At 39.2% G+C, this 7,362-nt stretch overlaps 1 pseudogene; it reads left to right on the plus strand.

The window, feature by feature from the left end:
* Positions 1–334: 334 nt before the first annotated feature.
* On the plus strand, positions 335–2,716 carry LOC133782688 (cytochrome f-like; annotated as a pseudogene).
* The last annotated feature ends 4,646 nt before the right edge of the window (positions 2,717–7,362 follow it).

Raw genomic sequence — 7,362 nt, forward strand, 5'->3', positions numbered from 1 at the left:
TCGTCGAAAAATTGTCTGAATTCCTCCCAACCTATCATGACAACATTATGGGTTTGGCGTACCACTTCCCATCATGTCTGGGCATCCTCCCGCTGCATACACATGGCAGAAGCCACTCTATCATTGCCTACCGCTACCATATAGTCAAGGATGGAGCTAATCATGCCCATCCACTGTTAAGCTCTGAACAAATGGAGGATAATACTTCTAGAATCTTTCATACAATAATTTCCATCTGTTCTCACCCTCAGGTTGAACCGAAACTAGTTTCATTGTTGTCAAAATATACAGAGCAGTGTTCTCTTATGGAACCCGGTTTCTCAACTACCCGGAAAGGCAGTTACAAAAGTTTCACGTCGGAGTCTACAAAGAAATGATCCAATTGATCAAGATGGACAATGAAGGCCGTATCCATACGATTTTACATTTCTCAACAAATCTAATTTCTTTCCTTATTCTAAGTGTTTATTCTATTCTAGGTAATGAAGAACTTATTTTTCTTAACTCTTGTCTTCAAGAATTTCTATATAAATTAAGTGACACAATAAAAGTTTTTTCTATTCTTTTATTAACTGATTTATGTATAGGATTCCATTCGCCCCATGGTTGGGAACTAATGATTGGCTCAATCTACAAAGATTTTGGTTTTGCTCATAATGAACAAATTATATCCGGTCTTGTTTCTACTTTTCCAGTTATTTTAGATACAATTTTTAAATATTGGATCTTTCGTTATTTAAATCGTGTATCTCCGTCACTTGTAGTGATTTATCATTCAATGAATGATTGAAAAATGATCGACCGATCAAATTATATATAATGTTTGTTACTTTGTACATTAGCAAAACAGTCAAAACTGTACTTATTCTTTCTACCCACCCGGGAGATTCCTTCAATATTCCAGTAAAATTATTTCAGTAAATCTAAATAGCAGAATCATAGATAGGAAACTATACTAGTGACTTATCTAATTTTATTGTAGAAATTTTTGGGATAAATGATTGGACCATGCAAACTAGAAATACCTTTTCTTGGATAAAGGAAGAGATTATTCGATTCATTTCCGTATCACTATTAATATATATAATAACCAGGGCACCCATTTCAAATGCATATCCCATTTTTGCCCAACAGGGTTATGAAAATCCACGAGAAGCGACAGGCCGTATTGTATGTGCCAATTGTCATTTAGCTAACAAGCCCGTAGATATCGAGGTTCCACAAGCGGTACTGCCCGATACTGTATTTGAAGCAGTTGTTCGAATTCCTTATGATCTGCAACTGAAACAAGTTCTTGCTAATGGTAAAAAAGGAGCCTTGAATGTGGGTGCTGTTCTTATTTTACCTGAGGGGTTTGAATTAGCCCCTCCCGACCGTATTTCGCCCGAGATTAAAGAGAAGATGGGAAATCTGTCTTTTTAGAGCTATCGCCCCACTAAAAAAAATATTCTTGTGATAGGTCCCGTTCCTGGTCAAAAATATAGTGAAATCACCTTTCCTATTCTTTCCCCGGACCCCGCTACTAATAAAGACGTTCATTTCTTAAAATATCCCATCTATGTAGGCAGGAACAGAGGAAGGGGTCAGATTTATCCCGACGGGAGCAAGAGTAACAATAATGTTTATAATGCTACAGCGGCGGGTATAGTAAGCAAAATCATACGAAAAGAAAAAGGGGGATACGAAATAACCGTAGTGGAGGCATCTGATGGACGTCAAGTGGTTGATATTATTCCTCCAGGATCTGAACTTCTTGTTTCAGAGGGCGAATCCATCAAACTTGATCAACCATTAACGAGTAATCCTAATGTGGGTGGATTTGGTCAAGGGGATGCGGAAATAGTACTTCAAGATCCATTACGTGTACAAGGCCTTTTGCTCTTCTTGGCATCATTTATTTTGGCACAAATATTTTTGGTTCTTAAAAATAAACAGTTTGAAAAGGTTCAATTGTCCGAAATGAATTTCTAGATCCACAGATTTTCAATACCAAGCTCTAAAAAGAACTCCGATTTTTGTTGGAAAATCTGTTATGGTATGGAATTCTATCAAAAAAATTCTGAAAAGTCTTTAGGCTTGTTTATATTCTTTTTCTATCTTATATCATATCATATTTTGAGAATTACTTGGAACGCATTACTAGTTATAGTATGTATACTGTGAAGAAGACTATTTGACTTTACTTATGTATTTCTTTGCTTTTTTCAATCAAAACCGAACCGAAGCGGTATGATTATGTCACTATTGTCCGATTTAAATGCCATTTAAAATTCCATAGAATGAATCAATAGTTTTCTATTCTACTAGATCTAGAATCCTATTTAACTCAATCTAACTCAACACTAACCATAAGATAAATAAGCAGAAAATAGAAACCAAAGTATCAAAAAAATGAATGAGAGGAAGAAAGCATTCTAATTCGAAAAGGAATTTTTTGTATTCCTAGTCTTTGACACAAGAAAAGGAATTTTCCACAACCCTTTCTTGTGTCGAAATAATAATCATTCTTGATCCCGTTCGTTAAAGATTCCTATTCGTCTCGTAGTTTCCATTTTTTTTCTAGGTTTATCATAACCCATTTTTTAGATTTATTCAATAAATTAAAGTATGGACGGATACTATCGAGGAACAGATGTTCTGAATCAAGTAATTTAAGTTAATTTTCTAAAAATATCATAAAAAACGAAAATGGAGTTTTTTGAAACATTAGAATTTTATTTTTATTTTTTATCATTTAGACGAATAAAATATTATGATTATTAAGAGCTCAACGGGACCTACCCCCTCTTTCTTTGTCTTCTTCGAGGGGGATTCCGTTGAGTTCTTACGCTTTCATGTCCTGTCTACATCTCAGTTTACCCAATTACTAAAGGGATGAACCTAATCCAGAATATGAACCATAAAAGAAAATACCGATTAAACCGATCACAAGAATACCAGCTACAGTACCTATTATCACCTAATCTCCTCCTCCTGATTTTGCAGTCTTGCTCACATGCCAGCAAACATCTACTGCCAGATGGAGGATTCTGACCCCGACTATCATTTGCAACCCCCAAACTAACCATGCCAAGTCCAATCGACTGCCTTGGATACATAATTTATGAATTTGTCCGTAGTCAACGACTTAACTTATCAGTCCTGATATTCCTATCCAGAACTATTCTATGAGCAGGCCAAGCAACACAGTAGCCACACACGCAATATGCATATCAAACACACATCTATAATGTTCATGCATCAATTATCAAGCCTTATTCCCATAAAATACATTCATATACATCATGCTCTCTATTCTAGCATGCATATTAGGCACATAGGTTCAATTTAAACAATTAAAAAACTAAACACATAGTCATGTTATTAGATACCAAACCGTGAGTCGAGCTTATCTTTAGCGGCGAGTGTACACGCCCAGCCAGTCTTCAGGAACCCTAAAACCTATACCACTCTCATACCAAGTTGTAACGCCCTGGTTAGCCAAGACCGTTACACTGTGTGTTTAAATAGTGCTTAACTTGCTAAACGAGTCATTTGGACTTAAATGTGTAATTAAAGACTAAGTCAAGGTTAGGTATTAAAAAGTTTGGTCAACAAAGTGATTATTTTTCATTAAAAATATTAAGTTTATACACGGGATCCCAAAAAATTGGTTACAGACTAATAACAGACAAGTGGAATACAAATTAGCCATCCTAAGCGGCAAAACAGGGTTAAGCCCTAGTTCCTCCTAGGCTACCCTAGTCGTGGTAGTCGAGTAGGCTGCATATGTACACACTGCCCCTGTAGCTCTCCAACTCATGGCTGGTCCGACTTTCCATTTCCCTTACCTGCACCACATAGCACCCGTGAGCCAAGGCTCAACAAGAAAACTTAAATCAACATGCACAACTAAGCAGCAGTGTATAAATAGTAAACTTAAACCAATAAATTCAATCAACAACAGGACATAAGAAACAAGCTTAACAATAATATTTAGCTCAATCAAGCACATAAACCAATCTTGTAACGACCCAAACTCGCTAATGAGGCTTAAGGGCCTTGATTAGTGTGCCAGGAGGGCATTATTGGATTATTATGTGATTTAAATGTGTAATTATATGTTTAGTAATGTTTCTATGATAATATGAAATAAATATGTGATATATGTGAGAACCACATTATTATGTGGGCAGGTCCGCAGAGCCCGACTCGAGACGATCCTAGGGTCAGATAGTGGGACAAGTCACAACGGGACTTAAAATATGACTCTGGACAAGTCAGGGGTACTTTAGGTATCGGGTAGTGATTTAGACTATCGGGTCATGAAAATAAATATATGGAGATATATTTGAGGTTAGGATGTCTAGGCGAGAATATTGGGAGATTTTACCGTTTTGGCCTCGGGGACGGTTCCGGTACCCCGAGCCTTGGGATTAACTTAATGAGTGGGACAAAAGCTAGGAAGCCTTTAGGAAAAAAAAGGATAAACCTACCTTATTTTCTTTCTTCAGTTTAGTCTTCTCTCTCAAGGAACACTCAAGGGGAAAATAGAGGAAAATTCTTGAGAAATTGGAGCTGTAGATTTCTGGGAACTCAGAGGAATTCAGGGGTAATTTTGAGGCTTAGCTCAGTGAACAATCCAGGACTAAATCAAGACTAAGGTAAGGGTTAATACATGTGTTTTTTTTGAAGTTTAACTTTGTGTATCAATTGGTTATTGAGGTACTGTCCAATTGTTGTTTAAGGTGGAATTGAGCTGGGAAAATCATTGGGAATCAGCTGGACTTTGGATAGAGGAAAGGTTCTATCATTAAGGTAAGCTTTACTCCATGAATTAGAGGTTTGGATTTGGGTTCTTGACTGGTTAGTTTTGGGTGTTTATGTTCTTGGGTTTCAGAGATTAAAAAGAGGATTCTAGTGTGTGTTGGGCTAGATTTTCTGTTGAATTGTGTGGCTTAAGTTGGTTTGTAAGCTTTGGTGATATTGGGTGTTGAAGTAGGGAGCTTAGGGGTGGTTTTGGCTGAGGTTTTGAGCTTTAAAATGGTGGGTTTTCTGGGTTCGAAGGGAAGGGCCGCAGCGCCCGTTCTGTTTTGAGGCTAGGGCCACGACTAAGCTTCAAGGGCAGCAACCCTTAGTTGTGCACATGAACTCTTAAGGATTTTAGGTTTGGGAATGTGGTCTAGTTTGCTCGGGATTGGTTTCACCACCGTGCTTGGTGGAATTCGGATCCCCGGGAGTTAGTTTTGTAACCGGAAACCTATATTTGAATATTAATGGAACCCTATACTTTGGTTGTGACTAGGTGATAAAGGCTTAGGCTCGGGAACGGATTGTGCTTGAGGGGTGTTGTTCATAATCAATAACCGTACAAACTAAAGGTAAGAAAACTGCACGTGGTTGAATATATGTGACGGGACTAAGGGTTCCCTATTGTAAAGGCTTGAAATGATGGTATTATGGCATGCAAGCTATTTAGTGAACCAACGGCCTAAGGGTGCCAAGGGTTTCACTAGCGCACAGAGCGCGGCTCGGCCACTGGTAGCTGAGGACAGCTTATTATGCACTGAGCTCGGTTTAAGCGGGCCGGAGTCAGTGGGTTAAACAGAGGGTCCGACCTAAGTCGTCGGCCCTGAATATTATGTGATATGAGTGATTGATTGCATCTTGAATCTGAGTATATGTGCTGAATTAATTGATGAGAAATCATGCTTGATGACTTAACTGTTTGATATCATTGATTGTATTATATATGATGTTTTCTTGTTGGGCCTTGGCTCACGGGTGCTACGTTGTGGAGGTAAAGGCAAGGGCAAGTTGGACCAGCCCTGATTGGAGAGCTCAGCGAGTGGAATGTACATAGCCAGTTGCTCAGTCGCCACGGTTTAGGTTTAGGCAGGGACGCGTGACCCAAAGACTGTCTATTTTGCCTTAGAATGGCTAGTGATTACTCATGTATCTTTTGGAGTCTGTAAATTTACTTTTAACTCTGTTTCTTTTGGGATCCCGTGTTTATAACAGTTTAATTATATAAAATGAGTCTTTTGAGACCAAAACCTTTTTAACCCTAGCACTTACATGTTTAATGGCACGTTTTTAAAATAATGACTTGATTAGCAAGTCTTGCACCTTTATAAGTACACAGTGTAGCGGTCTTGGCTATCCAGGGTGTTACAACTTGGTATCAGAGCGTCCTAGGTTTAAGGGTTCCTGAAGACAGGCTAGACATGTATATTCGCTGCTAGAGACAAGCTTAAATCAGGGTTCGGTAATGTGTATATATTTGCTTATGTGCCTGAGATGAGCTATGAATGTTGTTATTTACTGGATTACTAGGAAGCATGAGATACTGATAGGGGCTGGCCCTTGACTGTTGTGTGAGAATATTGAGGCATGTTTATTAACATCGCCGTGCATGTAAATGAATATTTGGATGATTAGTTTTATATTGTGCATGGATGAATGCTTGTTTTATCGTTATTGTGTAATGAGATTGGAGGCATGCTTATTAGCAGCCAGTGCTTGAGAATGGATGCTTATATGTTGGTTGGTTGTGGTTGGTTATGCTTTATTGATGAATTTTGGAGAAGTTTTTTTACCCTGTCATCATGGTCTGACTGCCGAGTCGTTATTTGCAGATTGACTTGGATAGCTATGCGTCCAAGAAAATCTACACGACTAGCCGACACTAGGTTCGGGACCGGTAGTGATGATCAGGGACAGAATCCCCCGCCAGTCCCCGAGAGCTGGCAGTAGTTAATGGCTGATATGCAGGCTCGATTACAGAGTCAGGATGAGCAGATTTGTATCCTGCGATAGCAGGCTCCATCAGGGAGTGCTGCCCCTATTGTACCACCTGTAGTGGTACCAGTTATGCAGTCAGGGGGGGGTTGGTAATAGATGGGAACCGTTATATGAGCGGTTCATGAAGTAGCAACCCCCAATTTTTGAGGGTGGACCGGATCCGTTGAAAGCCGAGCAGTGGCTAACTATGATCACTACAATTCTGTATTTTATGATGATTGAGGGGCATGGTATAGTGGCATGCACCACTTATATGTTGAGGGAGGATGCCCGCATTTGGTGGGAAGTGGCATCGCAGACCAGGGATGTTACCACTTTGAGTTGGGAAGGTTTCAAGGATTTGTTTAGTCAGAAGTACTACAATGTTGCTGTCAGAGCAGCAAAGGTTAATGAGTTCGTGAGTCTTGTGCAGAGCAATATGACTGTTACTGAGTATGCCCTAAAGTTTGATAGGCTTGCAAAGTTCGCACCAGATCTTGTGCCTACTGATGCTGCTAGGCAAGATCGTTTTATCAGGGGGCTTAATGCTATGATAGCTCGGGATGTCAGGATCACAACGGTACCTGGAGGAACAACTTA

The sequence above is a fragment of the Humulus lupulus genome, chromosome 6, assembly GCF_963169125.1.
Source record: "Humulus lupulus chromosome 6, drHumLupu1.1, whole genome shotgun sequence".
NCBI lineage: Eukaryota > Viridiplantae > Streptophyta > Magnoliopsida > Rosales > Cannabaceae > Humulus > Humulus lupulus.